At 37.6% G+C, this 23109-nt stretch overlaps 1 protein-coding gene across 1 annotated transcript in view; it reads left to right on the forward strand.

Annotated features, from left to right (window-relative positions):
- The window catches only part of LOC103807973 (voltage-dependent calcium channel subunit alpha-2/delta-3-like), a gene marked incomplete at both ends in the record, with an annotated part of 83316 nt that overhangs the window by 13353 nt on the left and 46854 nt on the right, over positions 1–23109 (forward strand). The window lies entirely within an intron of this gene.

Below are 23109 nucleotides of genomic sequence, written 5' to 3' on the forward strand. Positions count from 1 at the left end.
GCATCCTGTGCAAAACAGAACTTTGCAGCAAAGAAGAGTCAAGCTGAGGGAGGTGTGCATTGGAAGGGACTGTGAAGGTTTAGAGTATAGGGCTGGCAAAGGCTGCATTGGAAGGGACTGTGGAGGTTTAGAGTATAGGGCTGGCAAAGGCAAGGTGGGAAGATCTGGTACAATTTGTAAGGTTTGTGAGAGTTTATGCTGGGTTTGTGATTTTTTTGAAAGGGTGTATGGAATTGTGATGAGGTAAAATGATCTGGATAGAGGTCATCTGATGTTGTAAAAAGCTGTGGGTGGTCTTGGAGGCTCCAATGTCTTTCCAAGCCTTTCTGCCCAGCCCAACAGTAGGCCTTGCCACCCTACCACAGTTTTAAACTGTTCTGCTTGGTCTCTTCTCCTTTCTGTCATGCTTCCCTTCTCACCAAGGTGCCTGACTCAGTTTCCCCCTCTCTTACTTCAAGTTCCCCACAGCAGCAGAAGCAGCAGAGGGCTGGTGAGGCAGGCTGGGGACCTGCTCTGTGGAAGTGTCTGCTACCCTATCTCATCCTCACACTCTTGCCATTGGCAGCACAGGCAACCTACTGCCCTGGACTGTTTTACCTGTGTTTGCCACAGTGTCTGGCTGTTGGTTGATCATGTCTTTCACAAGGACCTGTCATTGCAAGCTGTGTATTATTTTTCAGAAGACCATATACCACTTCAGATCCCTGTGTCGCTTTCCCTATTGCAAGCATCATGTATTCTAATGCATTCATGTAGCATCTAGAGATCCAGTTTTTTCCTGCAAACACTTGAGAAATTGATAGTCCTATGAAGTATCACTGCACTGGTGGAGGGAGGGAGGTTCAAAGCTAAGTGTACACCTTTCAGTAAAGGGGTAAATCCTATGTTGCCTTTTGAAAATTCATCCCATGTTTACTGAAATTCCCGTACAGGTAAATGTCTATTGAGGTATATCTTTACGGCTCAAGTGATTCTTGTTCTCCTAGAAAGATTTCCAGACTTTAGCTACCTGTAAAATGGTAACAATATGAAAAGGGATAGTAAGGAGGTGGAATATAAGATGGTATTGTTATGAGCTAGTACTCAGTTTTTATACCTGTTCCCATTCCCTACTCCATTCCGTCTCTCAGAGTTGCAATTTTCTCCAGATGTTATGGGATCTATATTCATTGGGATCTATTACAGGTTATAGAATGGGAAATCTCTGAAAGATTAATTAAAACTCAGAAAATAAGAAAGTGTAGTATGCACTATAAAACCACTTGAATCCCAGAATATTTTTTCTTTTTTGGTCCAAGCTCTGCACTAAATTCCATAAAAGCAGCCCAATTGGTATCCACAATTATCCTCATAGAGAAGTGAATTTATTTATTTATTTTAGTTCCCTGTGGTCTCTTGGTAAATACCTCCAAATAATGTCTCAGTCCTTGACCTTTCTACATTCTGGCAGCACTGGTGTTCCTCTTGACTGGAGGCTGCTGGGCTTGTGGGGAAATGGAATGGTAACTAGGGATATTCTGCTGAAAGAAGATAAAGAATGACACAAGGTGGAGACAGAGCAGTTTTAATCAAAGGCACTCTCAGTCCTAGTAATGCAGGTTTTACACATTACTTGCTTTCACTTTGCCTAGAGGGCAATACAGTAGCACTGAGGACTGCTTGGAGTGAAAGCTATTCAGCCCTAGTAGCTTTTTCTCCATCCATTGATGAGCTTTCTTTCCTCCCACCCCTAATGTTTCAATCCTTTTCCCTCCCATTCATCCTATCCCAACAAAGATTTCCACCTCATCTTCCTGTTTTCCCTCTGTGTGTGAGAACACAAACCTGTGAGATGGGATTGTTTCAAGTCCAAAGCATTTGGCCAATTCAGTTTTGTCTTACATGGGGACACACCCATGGTACTCGTGTAAACCAGGTGTGCAACTGGTGTGTCAGGGGAAATCTGGAGAGAGACACATGGAGATACAAGGGATGCAGGACACAAAGCTCTCTCATTTGCTGTCTTGCCCTGTCTCTTCAGACTGCAGTTCAGCTCTACTTTTGACTGATGAAGCATTTCTGCAGTGACAAATCCTCTGCTGTGCATCCAAGGATGTGCCTGATAGTTTCATTAGCTTTTACCACGGTTGCCTGGCTCCCCAAGAGCCGAGTGTGCTCACCCCTGTGTGCAGGCATCTCTCTGCTCTTGTCTCAGATAAACCCTGACATTAACTGGTGAATTTGGTAAGCATTGCCTCAGCCTGTAAGTGAACTCCAGAAGGACAGCATAAAAACTGTGGTTTTGAATTGGACTTTCTAGTGCCATAAACAGTGACATCATTGTATATACACACAAATATATAATGATGAATACAGCAAACGCAATCTTGCAAGTTGGCTGGAAAATACATGCTCCAGGCCCAGATTTAATAGGAGCTTTCATATTCCATTCTTGGAATATAAAGCCAGCATTTTTGTCTATTTTGACTTTTGCATTAATAAAATGAGGTCAGGAAATCTGTTAAAGTTTATCTTTAAAAATGTTTTCAACCCAATCACCTTGTTTTAAAAATCATTTCCATTTATATCTGCACATTTAAGTAGATTGCGTTTCCTCGTGATTGAGTCTCAGAAGGAAAGCACTAACAGATTCCTGTAATTGATTATCCTTTAATGATACTTAATGGCAAGTTCTGTTTTCCATTGTTGTTACCCTACATGCTGAACTGTAACTGCTGTGATACCAGAATGTGTATTTATATACAATTGATTTAGTAGCCTTTTACCAGTTGAACTGTCTTGCATTAACTAAAAACATCTCCACTTCTTCAGCAAAAGCAACCATTGGCACATCCACAGCAGGTATGGTACACATCTCTGCAGATGGTCAATTCCTTCAGCTTATTGGAGCTGGCAAAGGACAGCACTGCTGGGGATCACTGCAATCACTGTCTCTGGGTTTCATGGGTGATTACAGATGGGCCTTGGCTGTTCTTACATTTCCAATGTTTCACTAATTACATTTTTTTCTTTTGGATTGTCTCTTTTCAACAAGTGATCCTCTGCTTCTCCCTCCTGCTCCCACCCCACAAAATCATTGATGGCGAATAAGGTGGTTGATGATTTGAAAGTGTTGCTTATCTTCATGATCGGTGTTGCCTAATTATTTACAGAAATCTCCTGCCTACCTGTGTAAATCTCTTCCCTTGTGCTTAAATGGAAAACTCTACAGGAGAGATTACTTTGTATGCATCCATGTGATAGCCTGTGCATTTGTAACAGTAGTTAGCACATCTGAGTCCTGTCCCTTGACGCACCCTCCTCTATGCATTTTACTTACACAAATAAATGGTGCAATTCTGTTGCTAATTAGCTACACTGTAACTCTTGGACATATGGCCTATCCTAAGCAAAATGTTGCAGGGAAGGTCTGGTGAGTGACCCAGCATGTATTGCTGGCCTATGTGGGAAAAACTAATTTTGAAAAGCTAATTTAAATTTTGCCTTTTACAGGTGTTTCAAAAAGCCACAGAGCTGTGACTTTTCAATAATCATAAAACAGATACAGGAAACAATAGTTAGAACATTATAATGATGTAAGATTGGTGATGTGTGTTCAAAATAGTGGATAGGGGCACACAGTGCTCTCAGACAATGTACTGACAGATGCTTTACCTTTGCCTTTATTTTTAACTTTCTTTAAGGAGAATATGATGGTTCCTAAAGATTACAGTTCTGGCAAGTTGTGCCAACAAATCTCATTTGTGTATTGTAACTGGTAACTATATTATCAAAATCCATTATTTTCCAGCAATCTAGGTTTAATCTTTCACATAGTATTCACCATATTAAGCCAGTGTAACCTTCCTTAACCAAAAATGTAGGGGGAAAATTGGCCAAAAAACTGCAGTTTGGACTTGGTGAATGCCAGTGTTTGGCAGAATCAAAGTAGTTTCTAAAAATCTGCAGTAGTTTTGTATTTCAGTTTTAAAAATGAAATTTTAGCTTTAAATTTTAGTTTAAATTCTGGATACTAAAAGCAAAAAGAATCAGTTCTGAAGTAAATAGATACTTTGTTAAGCTGAACTGCAATGCAGTGACTTGCCACCACGGACAGGTTTTGTATTTTATTCCATGTTACATAATTTTTTTTTAATGTTTTAAATTACATCATTGTATATTCAGTTTTAAAAATGAAATTTTAGCTTTAAATTTTAGTTTAAATTCTGGATACTAAAAGCAAAAAGAATCAGTTCTGAAGTAAATAGATACTTTGTTAAGCTGAACTGCAATGCAGTGACTTGCCACCACGGACAGGTTTTGTATTTTATTCCATGTTACATAATTTTTTTTTAATGTTTTAAATTACATCATTGTATATATCTGTATTAATTTTTTAAAATGTTTTAAATTACATCATTGTATATATCTGTATTAACATTCAACACTTCAATTCTGTTAAATGTCGGTTAAATATTAGTTTAATGGCTTTGTGCCTGACACTGATTAAAATTCAAATCCTCCTTGCATGCTGTTCTGAATTGCTGCTAGTAATAGCAGCATTTGTAACATTCACTGTCATTGCCATCCTAGTCATAAACAGTAATAGCAATTAATATGTACTTATGCTCCTGTGGTTACTGTGTGCAGGAATTGTTACAGAAATTATTTTTACTATCAGAGAACAGTTTCAAAGAGATAAGAACTGCAAATGCAAAGCAGATTAGGTTACTTAAATGGCCATTTCAGTGGTGATATTTGAATGTCTGCAGTATCTCGCAGCAATTTTGGAATATAAGACACAATTTAATTTCCTGTTTATCTGTGTTCTAGACGAGCAACTTTTGGACTGTGAAGTAAAATTTATGCTCTAGTGCTATGTATTCTCAGCTCAACCCCATATTGGAAAAGAAACCTCTACACATTTCTTTAATTTAAAAAACAAGAGTTTTTTAGTTACACATAGACAATGGTAGATTTTTCCAACTGCAAAATGATTAATAATACATAATTAAAATGGAACCTGGATCAAGAACTCATCAAGTCTCCCTAATACCATAATACTGTACCCTTTTCATGGGCAAGTGATCCTCCCCCAGGGGATCTGAATGACTCTCAGGAAATCTGTTCCTGCAAATACACTGTCTCATCTCATAAGGAATTTCCAAAAGTTGCAATTGTGGAACTTCTTTTCAATATTTTAACATTAAAAATATGTAACTCAGAAGAGTATTATGTCAATTTTTGAAAAATGTTGCCAAACATATATGATGTATGAAAGTGCTGTCAATATGCTTTATAGTTGGAAGTCAATTCACGTGTGAAGAACAGACCACTATTAGTCCTTTTTATAGCATGACTAAATATTTTCTAAAAGAAAATATAATTTATTCTTTCCAGATTAAAAATAAAATATCCCATCTAATTGCCCCTAATCTAAGTGACTAATGAAGTGGAGATAAACAGAGAATAATATCTCTTTACTTTTTCCTTTACATGATAACCTCTCCACCACCCTGTTCCCCAATTTTGCTATCAAGGACTCACCAGATACTCAATTACAGCCCAGACGACTGGAATGAATACTGTAGAAAAGCAGGTCTGCACCATATCCCAGCTATTCAATGGGAATGAGTACTGTAACGTTGGGAGCCACTAGATGCCACTCTTGTCTCATCCCAGTACAAGTCTGAGAGTATTTATGATTGTTTAAAAAACCCAACTATGCCCTCCCACCTCTAAAACCCCTTAAAAGATGTTCCTTTGGTATTTCAGATATTTTGCCTTTTTTTTTTTAAGTTAAAGTTACAATATGACCCCATTGCTTATAGTATCCCTTCCCTCCTCTGTACTGTTACACTTGTTTATAAATGTTTCAAAGCTATCCTTAGAGAATTTTCTTTTGTTGCTGGCCTCTTATATAGTTATGTTGTGCTATGTCTCATTTTTCTCTTTGGATGGAATTCACAAACTTATGGCATGTATGTTCATCTGTGTTTCTGATTGATTTCCCAGACACTTATGGTGCAAGAAGCTCTAAATCTATTTTTTTTTAATTCTACAAAGAACTTCACCTTTGCATATCAGGTACAGTAGGAAGCTCTTGAACTTTATGTAGATTCAGATTTTGCCATTGATGACCTCTCTACTACATTTGTCATGACATTTCCATGTAAGTTGCTTGGCTGTAGATACCTATTCCCCAAATCACATCTCTCAGGATATTCTTAGCTAGGTAGCTGATGAAGAACAAGTGTAAAAATGTTTAGGCTATATGAGACAATACAGGAAAAGTTAAAAAAAGAGTAATCCCTACAGCCTTCAACATAACAAAATTGTGATATTCCATCTGCACAAGGCATAGTGCAGACCTGGGCCTCGTTATAGTACATTTGAATTTCATTGTTTTATCTTATAAATGGAAGTGTTGCACCCCAAACAGATAGATATACAGTTGACATATTATGCTTTCCCTCCATATTCATTTACATCTTCAAAAGAAAATGTTCTTTTGTTCTGAATACTTTTACAAGAATCCTTTCTGCATCTTGCAAACTATGCAAGCAGTCACTTATGTCCAGAAGAATGTTTCCATATTCTGGAATGTCTTTGAAAACAAACACTCAAAATTCAGTAAGAAAATGTTGCACAAACTCGCATTCCGTACAGCATCAATTATTTAGGGTTTTTTTTAGCATTAAAGGTATATGTGAGATAGCTTCTATGTACTGTAAACTGTATGGCAAAGTCAGTGGAAGTCACTTGCTTAAAAAATAGACAGTATATATTTTGTAAGAAACCTGCAACAGCTTGTGAATAACATGACTGAGTAACGATGAATAATTATAGGCATATAAAGACCTCCTGCATGTTCAATTAAGTTAGATTTAGATTTATCTGAGTATTTTCTGGCACATGTGGAATGCTGTGAATTGATAGAAAAATACAGAGGGATACATCCATTGAGAAAGCCCTTTGTACTCTGGTTAGTTTTTTAGAGGTGAGGATTCTTGCTGGGGCTCTGTGGAGAGATGTGATTTGGAACATCAACATGTGTAAATACAGGAAAAAGATCTTAGTGACTAAAAATGTGTTAGTAAAAAGGAGACTGGATTATTTAAATAAAGTAGAGCTGCCTTTCTTGAGAGTTTATAGACTGTATGCAAATAAAAAGTATTCTGTTCTTTTTAGGAAAAAAACCCTATTAGTGGTTTATGGAATTAACAACCACGGTATATGTAGACCAAAGTCCTGAGCTGAGGAGGCATGTGAAACCTTAACTTTATTGTTTCCATATCTCTGAATAATAACTACACAACTTGAAAGGTCCCTTTTTGTCATTTGCAATGGAATGATTTAATTTATTTAAGTTTCTGTGATGAACACTTAATGCCTTACACATGTAGGGAAGGCTATGGTCCGTGACTCAGCGCTCGAGTCTGTAACTACAGTCTGTCTGCACTGTTGCAGTGAGGAAGCTTTCTGTGGTCATTAGCAAAGGCTGACCTCTCTGTTTGTATACAGTGTCCTGACCATGCAATTGTTGAAGGGCAAGTTTAGGAGATGTGGTTAAATTAGTCTGCAATTTTATTAACTCACGTGGGACCATAGCAGTTATTTATTAAAGGTCACTCTATAGTTATGTCCTCCCCTACTATCAGATCTTTCCTGTGTAATCTCTTCCCAATAAGCTCCCCATTACTTCCCTTTTCTATGAATATTTAAGTGGTGGTGGTGAAAAGACACTCTTTGTACCAGCTTCTCCAAAGCACATCTTCATGTGGTATACCTGGAGAAAAGAAATCTCTTACAAAGCTATATTGGCTCATAGAAATGAGAGGAAGCATTGAGTTTGCTTCTCCCCCAGGGGCAGTGGCTGGCAGTTCCCTTTGTCAAGAGCAATTCCATGCCCTTGGTTGGAGAGCTGCATGTCAAGGGTTTGCAGATGACAATTGTGCTTGAGAGCCACCATCTGCAGCAGCAGCAGCTCCTGGGCAGCATACACACACCCTCTCTTGTCCCTCACCAGCACCCTCAGCACAGCCAGCTCACCCCTTGTGCTTCCCAAGAAGTGTCCATTCCCCAGTTGAGCCCTGCTCCCCACGGTATCCATCCTCACCTCTCCCAGCAGCCAGAGTGCAAAGGCAGCAGATGTGGGAGTGGGGTGGTGCTGCAGTGCTGAGGAAAGGAACTTGGCTGCAGCTGTGCAGCATCACGAGCTCAAGCCTTGTCTCCTCATCCAGGTAAGACTGAGTGCTCCTGCTCTGCTTGCAGCAACCCCTCACTGCTCCCAAAGGGCTTTTGTACTACAGTTTGAAAACCTCTTATTTCAGCTATTGTCATGAAGAGAAAAAAAAAGACTTGTGAGTATCTAGTACAGTTTTCTACTCTCTGGTGATCTTTGATTAGTGTATCCCTGCCTTCATGTGGGCAAGTTACCTACATCAGGAAACTTCTAGTCTGGCAATAAACGACCTCACTGTTACTCTGGAGTAGCTAAAAGGAGAGGGCACAGACTGAGGTCTGGAGCTTCCAGTGCTATAATTGCACATGAATAACTGCAATATTTCTGGCAGTGTGGAGAAGTGCAGACAGACTGTGGCTGGCAGGCAGAGTGAGGCAGGAGTTGTCTGCAGTGCTGGGCTGGCTCGGTGGTGTTGCCCCTGAACCTGCAGCAGGCCAGTGCTGGGTTGTTCCTTGTGGGAAACCTTGGGCAGAGCTTGTAGGGAGTAGTGGGGTAGAAGACTGTGCTGTACAAGGATGAAAGCATGTCTCTTTTCATAGTGGGAGATGTGTGCATATTTTTCCTGCTAATTAACTGTTTTTTCCCTCCCCTCAAAATATTAAGTCAGGATGTTTTCCTCAGATGTAGAAGGGCAGACATTTTGAGGGAAATTAGTTTTAATCTAATAAAGTCTGTTCCAAGACTTAGAATTTGCAGTAAGCATGACCTTTTAGAAATAAAGCTGAATATAGTACAACACACTGAATTTAAGAGAAGAAGGGAGTGTACATGACGAAATGTTTTTTGGGGTAAATACTTGGACAAGGAAGTTTATTCCCCCTCTAGTGCAGGTATATAACTTGGAGGCCAATAAGTGCCAGATAAACATGGACTAAAAATATAAACAAGTATGATTGAGGGACAGATTTTATTTTTAGAATTTTATATCCCTTCATATGTCAGATCTCATTAAAATAGTTACTACAGAATGACAGCAATATAATAAATAATCTCTATGCTTTTTAGCTGATGCAAGCAATAACCTGGATAGAAAAGAATTAGGGAGTATTTCTATTAAAATCAACACAATTATGCTTTCTATCAGAGTAGGAAGTTGTGATTAGAATCAGGAGTGTGGTATAAGATAACCCTTGAGCATTCTGATATGCCATTTATAATATAACTTGGGTTTTGGTTTTTTGGTGCAGTTTTTTCTGTTTTCAATGTACAGAATGTTTCTTTTTAGGGAATCATACAGCAACGGACTGCAGTAGAAATGGGCAGTTCAAGACAGTTTAATGGGAACCTTGTAACTAACTTGGTTAAAATGATCAGAAACAGGTGAGTCCAGTTTTCCTGTGCCATCCTTTGTGATGCTGCAGTGTAAGGTGCTGGTCTCTGCGTGGCCAGCTGCAGGGCCAGGAGGAGGCTGTTAGCTGTGGTCTTGATAGCTGATGGTCTGTAGTATGAGGCTTCCTCTGATGTTATAGGCTCTTCTCTAAATGATGCTAACTAACTAGGGCACAGTACTCTGTAGGCAAGGTAACATAGCTTCCAGCTCACTTTTTTTAGTCTCCAAATTAAGAGAGCTTCTGCCCTGATCTGTGTTATACAGCATAGTTCTCCTTAACCACAGCAGAGGTCACACCAAATTTAAACCCAACTGCAAGATTTAAGAATGAAACTTAAATATTTAAGTCACTCAGGCATTTATATTTTCTATTTCACTTATCTCGTCAGGAAGTATGTGGAATTTTGGGCAGAGTAGGACCGAAGCCATAATTTCTTTTCCCATGGTTTATTGCCTATATCACTTTTTCCTCTGTCATTTTGTTTCACTTAATCTTAGCATGGTGAAATACACACCAAATTCAGAAACTGAGTATGCATTAGGAATGCATTAGTCTTGCTTATTGCAGGTAAGTAAACACCAGTGAAGGCATGTGCTTGCCAGAGCTTTGCAAACCTTATGCTAAAACTTGTGGAACTATGCCAAGCATTGATGGGCTTCAGCTATCATTAAAAGCTAAATTTCCATGAGATTTTTGCTGAGATTCACAGAGCTCTTCAATCAGATTTGAGCCCCATGGAAGTAATATCAGGACTGATATATTGTTCTGTATCAAACTCTAAAACTGTTTGGGTTTCATGTTTTCAGCATTACAACAAGTAAACTTGGAAGATTTTAAGATCTGATCCTGATGCATAGCTCAGTGCAATATCCAGAGTGAGCCAGAGTAGATTTCAAAACTGATTCTTCTCAAACCATGCAGATGAAGCCTGCAGACTTCTTTCCAAGAACTCTGTATTATGTGCCTTTCAGTGGACTGATAATAGTTCTTATTTTACAAAAATAGGCAAATAAGAATTGGCAAACAGCCTTGTGAGAAAGAAATGAGAAAGAGAGTGAAGGAAAATAGGTACAAAGAAACCATGAGCCAACCAGCCCCAGAACCACACTGTGAAATGATATGGCTGAAATATGTGCATGGTAAATAGTGTGACATTGAAAAATGAAACATTCAATATTACAGCCAAAGGAGAAAAAAAGCCAACTCCCAAAACTGAATTCTGGCAGTATGCTCAGAGAGTCAAATGGGCATACGCTTGATTGCACTTTGGGTGGAGAGAAAGGAGGTTCACAGAGCTCTATTTCAGTTCTTTCTGTATTTTCCCACAGTATGGATTAATCACATCTAATACTAATTATATACTTGCAACATTCTGAATTCCTGCATAAACTGTGGAAAAATGTGAAGAAGTTTCCAAGACTGGAGCAGCTCTAACAATGAATCCGTGTATGTGCTTTTGCAATTGTTTGCTGTGCGTCATATTCAAACCCAGTTATGTTCTGCAGATTTACTTCTCTGTACTTTGATGGTGATTTACACTCCTAGGGAAACAGTTGGGTGAAACCATGTCTCAGAAATGTGGAAGCTTAATATAAATAAATTAAACACAGGCGCTTGATTTCAGTGAATCACAGCATTTGACGTTTATAATTTCAACACATGATTGTCACCAGCTAGTCAACCTCTGTGACTCATGGTGATGCTTCGGCTCTTGGCTTGATAGAAAATGTAAAACGTAAGGTTGGGTGTTTTTAGCAATGCTAGTCTGGCCTGCATCCACACAAATGGGACAGATTCAAACACTCTAGCAACATACTAGGAAGCTCTCTTATTACTTACCATTCTGAATTGATGATGCCCTGGTTATCTGGCCTGTAAACATTAGGTTAAATGAAGTTTTTTCCAGGCTTTGAGATACAAAGTGGAAGCGTGGTGTGACTGCAGTGGTGAAATTATTTCAGGGGGTAAATCTGAGAAAGAGTTAAATTCTGTTGCTAGTGTTGCTCTCACCTGGAGTTAGTGTTATGCAAGCTACTGTGTCAGGATTTCATCCAAAGAGAACCTGTTAAGAAGCTGAATTGGTGAGATCACAAGGCTCAGGTGCTGCAGTCACAAATGGAAGTTTGAACAGGACTATTTTTGAATGATCTCTTAGGAGTTCAGGCAGGGACTCCAGGGTACTGCTCTGTATTATTCTGATGGTATCTATTAGATAGAGGATCTGTGGATACAAAAGTACCAGTGATGCTTTGCGGGGATGGTAGTGCTATGGGGCATTTTTTTTCAGGCAGTTTCAGTCCTACAATTATGACAAATGTGATAATTCCCATCTTAGAGCTTGGGGAATCAAGACTGATCCCTCCCCTGAGAGAGACATAATGTTGATTTTGTTCTTTTTTTCCTTGCATTTTTAACAAAGTGGTTAAAGAACAGTATCTATTGCAAAATCAGATGAATTTCAGCAAGATTTTGTTGTGGAACTGTGTAGATAGGCTTGACTTTTCTGATTTGAAATTTAAGAAATAGCTGTCTTGAAGTGGGATGGAAAATTTTGAGTTTCAGAAGCATTAGAATTTCACAACTTCAGTAATCCACTATTTTGCAGTTAGTAGCAGAGCCTCAGTAAGACTCCAGCAAGGCTGGTGTAAACTATGAAGTTTCTAATTTTATCTGATTTGCTTAATTTTGTAGCCCTAGCAGCCTAGTGGTACATATGTTTCCTGCTTCAGTTTCACCTGCATTCCTTATAAACTAGATTTAGAAAGAGTAGAAAGAAACAAAGAGTGAATAGAATAAGAAAGAAACAAATAGTGAAGGGCTTCATCTGTCATTTCAGCAGGTCTGCTGAAACACTGGGCAGCAGTGTGATGAGATATACAGGTGCTGCCATTGGAAATACTCTGAATGTTGGAGAAACATGAATATCAGAGCCATCAGGAAAAACGTTGGTGAGCTAATCTTGCTGCTTGCCATGGAGAACTGTAGAGGACTGGGTGTATTTTGAGGGCTGTCTTCTCTTTTCTTATTTGTTAGCATTTGTCTGACAGAGTCTTGCCCTTTGGTAATTACTGTGAAGCTCAGGTAGGAAAAACACCAACTTAACACTTGAACTTTGTCTGGAAGATGCCAGTGTTGTGCATTAATGCTTTGAGCTGTGAGCACAAGAAAATGTGTTGAATGTGTGGGTCTTGAACTATCAGCACTCTGATCTCTTTCTAAATGTCTTTAGTGTAGACCAAATAGGTGATTTGCTCTTTGGCTACTGCTGACATGAATGCCTGGAAGCTGAACTCTGTCAGACCTACTGCTGTGGAGGAGCACTATAAGTCAGAATTATTTCAGCTTCTCAAGCACAGTCATACAGAGGATTTGGGGAGAGGGTATTAAAATGTGCAGTTGCAAACCCTCTTAATTCTTCTGTACATAAAAGTGGTATTGTATCAGATTAGCTTCTTAGTCATGTATAAGTTCCAAGTGAAAGGGACAGCTATTGTTTTCAGCTGCAACATGCACCATTCACATCAAAGTCTCAGCACAGCTGTAACAGAGATGAGAAGCTTTTTTTAATTGAATATGTCTCATTTCCTTGAAGCATTTAGGGATTGTCACTGTCAAACTGAACCCAAGATGCTGACAAATATGCAAGTCATTTGTAAAGCAGTTAAAGTACAGGATATATATATATATATATATATAAGTAGAGACATTCTTCTGATGAGAAAATAATCCTGTATTATTAATAAGTCTTCCTGTTGTAAAATTCTTTCTAAATACAGTAATATTCCAAATGGGAATTGGAGATATTTCAGGGATGACATTTCATTATTCCAAATCAGCTTTACTATAAACAAACTCTGCAAATTTTCAGTGTCAACATATAGCTCAGGTAAAAGTAAGCTCATATTTGTACTCTGACTACCTGAATGTTTGCTGAGGAATTATCTATGGCATATTCTGTTTTAAGATGATGTGTGCTACGTTAGGCATTTTGAATGGTATCCGTTAGCATAAGCCCTTCTGTCTTCCAAAACACTTTTGCCACTAAAGTTTCTAAGTCTGTTTTAGGTCTCTATATTTGTTTAAACTACAAATCAGTAACTGGATGAGATGCATATTACATTTCAGGGTTTCTTCATGATATGTTGGATGTATTGTTGTTCAGATCCCTGTGTGGTCTAGTCACACTATACATTATTTCAACAAAATAGCTAATGACAAGCTGGTTGCTTAATGAAGTGCTTTCATGGCACCTTATTTAGGAGGGAGGATCTTTTTCTGGCAGTTGAAGTCTAGTGTAACAATATCTAGTGTAATTTCTCCCTTGGAATCTACATATAGTAAGTCATCTGTGTAGTAAACTTATGTTTGGGAAGCCTAAATTAATAACCTCTGGGTCAGCCTTACCAATATTTCATTATTTCAAATACCTTTTCCTCTTGGTTAAGCCTTTTGTTCAAGATGATGCTGAATTACAGTGGTTAGATGGCTTATGACCTGTATTTTCAGGGAAGGCTATTGGCACTACAGGTAATGTTTGTCACAGACTTGAAATGAAGCAAGCATGGAGTAAGAGGCATTAAATGCAGTAATTATCCATGAAAATAACCGTTAAAGCACTCTGCTTATGTTTTTATGAATATTGTTTTAGCTGTGGCAATAAACTCAGAGCCAATATATTCAAAACTGGTAAATCTCTATAAGGCAGTATGCTATATTTGCACTAATCTTATTTCTACAATAAAAGTTTAAAGGCAATGTAGGACTTTCCTGCCAATCATAATTAACAAATTTGTCTTCTTTTTACATTCAGCTCTTCTTCTTCAATGTAGACACATGCTTGGGAATTTATATACCTCTATATCATGTTTTCCATTAAGAAGATAGTAACAATTAAGAAAAACCGTGTGTGTCCCCTTAAAAATGCCATTCTTCAGATGATGTTCTGGTAACAAAAGATGCAGGATCTTAGATAAACATCTGGTAGGAATGAAGGGTTCTTCATATTTTCACTAGATGAGCATTTCAGACTCATTTGTGACTGAATGATACTGTATTCTGTCTCGTTGTTTTCAATTTATTCTTTACCAGAGACAGGAAGGGAGCAGTGAAATAGGAAATTAGGATGTTTAGAGAGAGTAACTAAAGAGTGCTGCAAAATGGTTTTTAATTTGTTTAGATGGCTGAGAGGCCTCTACTTGTGTGATCTTTCCTGCAGAGCTGAGGGAAATGCATAAAGACACGGTGTACCCAGTCCAGGCTGCCACTGTCTGCTGGGGACTTCCTCAGCTCTCAGCAAATGCTTCACGCAAGGCCCATCCTAGGAATGTTTCTTGGATGCCTCAGAGCTTTTGGGAAATGTTATCTCTCCCACTTCTTTAACCTAAACTTCTAATGCTTGTAAACAAAACAGAAACAAGCTGGATTGTGGGGTAGATAATTCATAAAACTACTAGTTATCCCTTCCCTCAGATGGGTTTGAAACTAGAATTTAATGTCTTTAGTTGCCTTAATTTGCCTGATGAGATTTTCTAAAAGTGCATATCTGTTTTAATTTAGAATAGATTAGCTTGCCATATAAACTACAGCTGGAAAATGGAAATGGTGGTAGAATTTCTGAAAATCTAAATCATTCCTTCAGTTGCATTCACGGTGTTACATTATGCTCTAGGTTGACCATAAGTCCAAAGTTTTGTGTAGGAGTACAATAGCAACAGTCTACATCTCAGTAAGGATGCTAGTAAATTGTTCTGTGAGTACCTGAGACTTTAATATAGTGAAGAAATAATTGTCCAGACTCCAGATAGTTCCATGATGTTTTTCTGACAAGTTTGGTTTATATAATGTGTTCTTCTATTGCTGCTGTTATATTTAACATTGTTAGCCTGTCCTTGCTTGATGTGAAAAATGGTTAAAAGTTGAAAACATAAAGAGGTCATTTTCATATTTCATACACTAAACCCTTGGACTCTACCACTCACTTTTTCACACTAGTTCAGGATGGGAATAGTGTGCAGGTGTTCATTTTACCCATGTAGGTATTTTTGCAACATCCAAGTTCTTATCCTGCCCTCTTTCTTTCCACCCCCAACCCCCAGCTAGCTCCTAGGGCAAATATAAACTACTATTTGATGCATATCTGCCTCAGCTGGTTTATGTGGATTCTGAGTTTCTAGACCTAGGACTCATGCTTGCTGAATGAAGTAAAAAAGACTTAGGTGTGTGACATGAAAAAGTATTTTCTTTGTGTCAGTTTTTAAACTTTAATAATACAATCAGTGAAGAGCAAAATGGGAAAGAATAAGATAAGTGACACTTGCATGGTCTCTTTGAGACACTTGGTTTGTGAGATGTTTTGAAGCCCTTCAGACTTATTTTATGAATAAAATAGATGCCATTGTCCTCCCTCCTTACTCCCCCCCCAACTCCAGAGACATGTGTTTCTTTTATTAAATTAACTCATCATAATGGTTTTGTTATTTCAACTGTGGGCTTAGCTGACCAAATTTCTATATTGCTTGAGAGAGTCATTAATCATTTGAAGAGGATTTGTATACGTTCAGTTGCTCAACATCTCATCTCTCACTTTACTCCCAAATAAATTCAATAATGTTGCACGTGTTCTTTTGCTTTCCTTTGTGTAGTCAATAATATTAATTTAACCTCCTGTGTGTTGGTGGGTGGTTGGGAGTTAAAAAACAAACATGGGATTGCAGTGAGCACCATGAAATTTTGTTCTGTTCTAGTTCTTTGCTATTTAATTATTTTGATTATCCCCTGTTGGTATGAAAAAAATAAATCTGGTAAAGTACATGTTTAATTCATCATTCAGACCCATGGTTAGGGATTAGTGTTCAAATGTCGTTGACTGCTGGATACAAACTTCTTGTTACTTTCTCTATTTCTGGGAATAGTTAGTAACCCCCAGCCCTGCACAATGCTATAAATAGGCTGTGCACTGTCCCTGAGCATATCTTGTTGAGGAGGCAGTACAGATCTTGCTGAGTACAAAGCAGCATTATATGTGTGCTTTAGACTGAAGAGTCTGGGTTAAAGTTGCTTCTCAAGGGACACAGAGAAGATGTAGAGCTTGAGAAATATTTTTTCTTCCTGCTTGGAAGTAAGAATGAGGCACTTAGGGCATATGATTGTAAAAAGGCACAGAAAAGTCAGATACATCTCCACTGGTAATTAGAAGCAGCCTTGAGGTTGTCCTCAACCTGAATGTGTCAGATGAGCTGAACATGCATGGAATGACACTGATTTTACTTTAAAAGTTTTTGTCTTATCTGTGAAATAGTTTGCTTTTCTATTTCTATAGCACATTTTAAACTGTATGAATGGATTTTTAATGTCCTATATTGAATATCATTCACTGCTTACCTTGTGATAGGATGAAAACTTTAGAAAATATTGCTGTTATTTTGCTATTTCCTTTTGCAGAATATTCTTTTACAGAATTATCTTGTAGAAGTTGTCGATCCTACTTGTTCACTAGCCTGATGTTAGCTCTAGGACTTTCAAGATAAATTTAGGAATCCCATGGTTCTAGCTAGTAATAAAAATGGTATTAAATTGAATTAAAATATTCTAGATTTTTTATATCTAAAATGATACACAAATGGTATAAATTGTTTTAAAAGATCAGCACCATAAAACTGGTTTGGAGAACATTTGAGTAAGTGGAATTTAGTAGGAAGGCATCTTGACAGCCTGTGTGTTGCTGTAAGTATTCTGCATCTGTAATTTGGCCACACTCATATCAGTGTGATGGTACTTCTAGCCTAAAAATAAAATGAGACACAGTGAGGGTTTTTAGTGCTCTGCAATTAATCTAGTCAAGGCTAACTGTGTAATGTTGTATCTTGGTTTTCCTAGTCTGAAAAGGGAGGCTTGTTCTTACTGCAGGATGGAAGTAATGGCAAGCTTGATACAAACGTGTTCAAAACTGTTTTAACATCCTCAAGTGTTCAGAAGTAATTTGTTTTCATTAATCTTGCGCAGAACTTGTCCTTTAGGAGTGAAAAGTTTTAGGCTAATTGCTGCTACTTCCAAAGTGTTTCTTACATAAAGCCCAAAGAACATCTCATGTTTATTAGTAAGAAAAATGAAGGTCTTCTACTACTGTTTCTGAATTGGAATCATTAAGTGTAGAGTTCTCTACCCTGTCTATCAGGAGTGAGTTGGGAAGATGCATCCCCAGCAGAAGCAGAGTCAAGGGAGCTCTGAATGCACTGTGGCCAGAGTGAAAGTGCAGTGGGGACATTTTGGCTGCAGCTGAGAAGGGGCTGTCCCAGACCCAGAAGTATTCCTGTCATGCTGACTTGGCAATATGTGCAAGAGATGATAAGCCTTATCAAAGGACCACATTACTATGCTGGTAGATTTTCCAGGTTGGGGATTTTTGCCTTTTCATTATTTCCTGGTGTTAGAGTTCCTGGCTCATTGACTGGGCCACAGGCTGTCTGCTCTTGGTGGTAGTTATGTGGATTTGAAACACTTAACCTTCACAAATTCACAGGCTCTACCATTATTGTATACTGTTTGCAAGATGATTCGCTTTAGTCATGAAAGTCTTGATAAAAGTTGCTCTAGAAATTTTCAGTAAATTTCTTCCATGGTTTACTCCTGCTTTGTAGGACCATGATTCCTGGCTCTGAATTCACTCATTTATGCAACTGGTATCTTTTTAACATACACCCATTTGGAGAAGGGAAGAATTACAGTGCCACCAGAGCAGGGATTTGTTTTGTTCTTTAGCAGAAAGTATTCCTTGGAAGTCTTTATGTGTATGAAAATGAACATACTGAACACTTGCATTTTGGGACCCAGCAAAAACATTAGATGTCCAGTAAGTCTCATCAATGTGACTGAAATGTCAAACTAAAAGCCTGTTATGGAAGGTTTTTCTCCTTCCTTGGTGTGTTTACCAAAGAGTAAGCAAAGTGTTTTTGTTCAGTCCTGTGGCAAAGAAGAGACTCTCAAGAGCTTTTATATGAAAAAATAAATATTTTTGAAGCTATTTATCTGTAAAAGGATAAGGAAGCTTCATCTGAAACTTATAACTGAAAGTGATGTTTTTTTAACTTTAGTGGGTGGTTTAAAACAGTTATCAGAATTGCTTACTACTTGCCAAGTTCAGTGAATCAGTTAGTCCTTACAAGAGTTCTGAGACCTTGATTTGTTATCCATTTGCATGCTGCTATAATAGATTTGATACTATAATAAAGTATTACTTATTTATCCTCTTTTAAGGCAATTTTAATAGGGTAATCATATTGGGAGAGAATGGATAGCCTGGGGAAAGGTCATCTTAATTTGATTGTGTAGAAAACAGTTCAGTTGTTTTTTCAAGGATGCCAGTAATGTTTCTGTACTAATTCCATAATTAAAGAGGGACTGATGACAACGTTTCAAATCCCAGGTGTTTTTTGAGCCTTGGTGTTGAACAAAGACATGAAAAAAGGGGAAAAAACAGTATTGGAAGTTCCTACAGAGGGGCAAGGAGGAACCTTCAGAGAATAATTGAAAATTATAAGGATTCTGTCTTACAACAGGAGATGCTATTTTGTCAAATTTAAAAGCTTTTTAAAATTCAGAACAGTTTTTATTAAATTGTGGCAGTTTGCTTTTATGACCTTTTATACTTGCTCACTAAACAGGTGAACTTGTTGGATACAAGAGCTTTAATCATATGCTTCAAAACACAAATCTTCTTAGTGGACAATTGTCAAAAGAGACTTTTTTGAGCTGTAGAAACTGAACTGCATTCAGACATCTACCTCGTCTTTAACATATGAGTACCAGGGTGGAGATTGTTGTCAATGTGCTCTGGAGTAGGAAAGCCTCTCTCAAAGTGGGCAACTTTTCTCATTTTGCTTTTTGCATATCATGAACATTTCTGTCCTCTTTAGAGATGTGTCCTACTTGTCAGAGTCTTGAGAACATAAACTTTCCCACTTTTTTTTTTTTTTTAAACTCACTGCTGATAATAGCTATTTTGCTGAAACTGTTATAGATATTTCAATTATGGTTCGTTTCTAGCTGTCTGTGCTATTTAATGCTAGGTTTTGCTTACCCCTTGAATTTCCATGTTCTTTGCTGGTAGTTAATTTTTTCTCCAGTGTTCTAATATTTTGAGGTGCAGTGTAAATGCCACAAACTTTCTTTAATTTAGTGTCTCTCAGACACATTCAGCTTTCTCTTTAGATGAACTGTAAGGCTGCAGAAACACTGTGAAAATGGTTCTTGAATAGTTAAGAATTATCAATGTAACCCCAAGACTGCTCTAGTGCTGACCCATTAGTGCAAATCATTCCCCTTCATAGCTCTGAGTGAGACATGTTTTTATGATGTCTTGGTAAAAATAATTTCTGTACTAGATAAAAAAAATATCAAACTAAAATTGTCTTGCATTCTTTCATGCTGGTAGAACCCCAAATACTTAATTTTAAAATACTGTGACATAAACTGATACATGTTTAGTCTTATGTGCCATGTAATCTCTAAGTTGCAAGGCCAATTTGCATTAGAATGTATCTTTTAAATTGAACAGTAAATATTTATATTTAAACAAATATGCTGTTTACAGTGTTAACAAATATTGATAAAGAATTTAAGCATCATGAGATATCTGTTTACAGAAAGGTAAATGTAAATGACAATGCACAATGTCACTCATCTACCACAGTTTGGACAATGCTGCAGTTATGCAAGATGTGCAGTAGTTTTCAGCATGGTATCTAAGTCTTGTTTCAGCCAAGTATCCATTGTAATGAAGGTGCTTGTTTAGTTGAGACATTGTGCCAAAATAATTGGCTAAGCCAGAATAGACAACTTCAGTGTTTCCTTGCCTTGCAGATCAGTTCTCCCCTGCAACCTACCCCTGTGGTTCTCATTGCAGGCCACAAACCTTGCACTTCCCCAGTTTTCCGGTTATATATTTTGAATGAATTAATTTTTATCATAATTAACAGATGTCCATGGCAGCCATTCTAAGCTATCACACAACACACATTTGTTATTATGGCTGAAGTTGTCTTTTGCTTTAAAACAAACTTGCCTTTGCCTGTCTGTGTGAATGATCCTGTAAAAGAATTCTGTGATCTGTTTCCTAACAGCCCCATAAGTCTCTGTCTACTATGATTACAGCAGTATGTCAGAGCAGCTCAGGGTTCTGCAGACTATTAACAATATCATTCTTTGGAACAAATATGGTTAGCTCCTTGCTGAGGCAGAATGGTCCAGTGCTTGTTCTGTTGAGCACTGTTCTAGCTTTATTCGTCTGCATTTGAAAGAATTTCTTTACAAGGGTTGAAATGAAAGCTGAGATTCTTATTTGTCCCCAGTTTTTATGGCCTCACTTTGTTGTATGCGTTATGATACAATATGGCCTTTCAAAATGGTGAATCAAACATGCAGATGCAGTTAAGGAATGTACAAGCAGGAAAACCCAATGTGTTTACTTGAGCAAATGTAAATGCACAAAAGTATAAAAGTTGATGTTTAGATGTAAAGATTTGTATAACAGATGACATGAATTAGATTTCCTTGCTCACCTGCAAGTCTATATGTAAGGTTGGTGTAGACTCTCCTGTTTCCAGGTACAGTAGAGCCTGCCTGTTCTCCCAACCTGGATAATTATTTTGTTATTTATTAAGCTAATAACGTTTTGGCATGTTATATTCTGTGCACTCAGAACTCACCTGGTTAAGGTTACATCAAAGACTGACCTCCATTGACAAGATTAAATTGAAGTCATTTTCTCTAAGAGCTTAGGTAGAGTATTTGTGTTGTCAGCAAACAGGACTTTATCCTTCCCCTTGGGCATTATCTTGAATGCAGTGTCAGAATGCCAGATGGATTTGCTTTAATATTTTTTCTTCAATTTTTAATATTCCTTCTATCACCTTTCAGCTGTCACACTCAATAACTTCCGTGGAAAGGAAGTGCCCAGAGAAGCCACTGCATAACAGCTCTGCTTAAATGATGATCTTTTTCAGGACTGTTTTTGAGCTGTATATATTACCTGATGTTTAACTCTAAGAATGTGCAGGACTGTTTTAATGATGTTATTTTTGTAGGCTTCTCACTTCCAAGAAAATCCTCAACGAACCAGATACCTTCCACATTGCCTAAAATCAAACAGGAAAAAAACCCCAGGAAAATATTAATTTTCTACAATACCATAAGGACTATTTGATGCTACAATTCAATTTTAAAAACCTACCATAAATTGTATTATTGTGTATACACTTGTAGAATTGAAGAGAAAATACAGACTTAGACCAATAAATCAATGAATACTAAATCATCTGAAGAAACAGTCAGTCCTAAATGTCCTTAATTGTAAAACAAGTGGTTTTAATTTTTTTTAAATATAGCAGATTTTAATACTTGGCTAGCCTTGCCACTTAGAGAGTATGATGGAGGATGTCTACTAATTAGCTTCTTTGGAAAAGGAAATAAGCCATTGAATGAAAGGAAATAATAGCCTTTTAGAGGTGATTTTGTGTATATTCTGACATCCTTATTTAAAATTTGTCCATTTTTCTTACCATTTACAAAGTATTATAGAAACCAAGTTAAATTTAAATCCTTGAAATCACTAAGTCTGTATGTGAATTACTGTACAAATTATTCCATGATACATAACTTAAGTTCAGTTAAAGGAGAACAGTATTTTGCTACATGTTTTAGTACAGAATCTTTTTTCATCAACTCTAATCTTCTTTTGCCTAAAGTGTAATATTTGAATACAGCTTTTGTCTTAAAGTTTGGTAGGTGGTATGAATGCTTTCAGTGGTGGTCTGTAATCAGAAAACACAAAGACAAAACCCCCTTCATTTCTCTGTGACAATCTTGATAAGATTTATAAAGAAGCCTCATGAAAACAACACAGTGGTTTATCTGTGGCTCCAGCAGTTGTGGAGGTGATGTCATGTTCAACACAGATAAAGGGAAAAAACCCTCATGTCCTTAAGGACAAGAAAACAAGCAGTTTAGAAACAAGATGAAACAATCATCCTCACCCTATTGGAACTTAGCTGTCCAAGGGCTGTGAAGAGACAAGTGGTTGGCAAGAAATAAGTATGAAATATATCATTTTTTTTATCACTGTTCTCCCAGGGGATGGAATATCAGCCTTTCTTCCAGACTTAGATAGTATCTAATATATCATGGAAAGCTGCACAGTTTACTTCTTCCTTGCTTGTGATTGGAGTAGAATTGCATTTTACAACAGTCATTAGTGCATTGCTTAATGTTGGAAGGAATATTCTATTAGTCACCAGGATGGGAGATACGAGTTGGGCTTTTCTGCCAGCTCTCCTTGGCTTTTACAGAAAGGATAACTGAAAAAGCTGCTGTCACATGTGGGCAGCAGGCATGCAGTGCAGTTAATGGTCCATGATAAGCTTGGATAATAAGCAGAGATGGAGAAGGCTTCTCCCAAATAGATTGAGAACTGGTGTTTCTTGGGAATGATCATGTATCTTCATCCTTTCTGTTTTAGTATGACAAGAATCAAATCTGTAACAGTGGCAATCTGTGAAATGG

Source organism: Acanthisitta chloris, unplaced genomic scaffold (genome assembly GCF_000695815.1).
Source record: "Acanthisitta chloris isolate BGI_N310 unplaced genomic scaffold, ASM69581v1 scaffold11470, whole genome shotgun sequence".
Lineage (NCBI taxonomy): Eukaryota > Metazoa > Chordata > Aves > Passeriformes > Acanthisittidae > Acanthisitta > Acanthisitta chloris.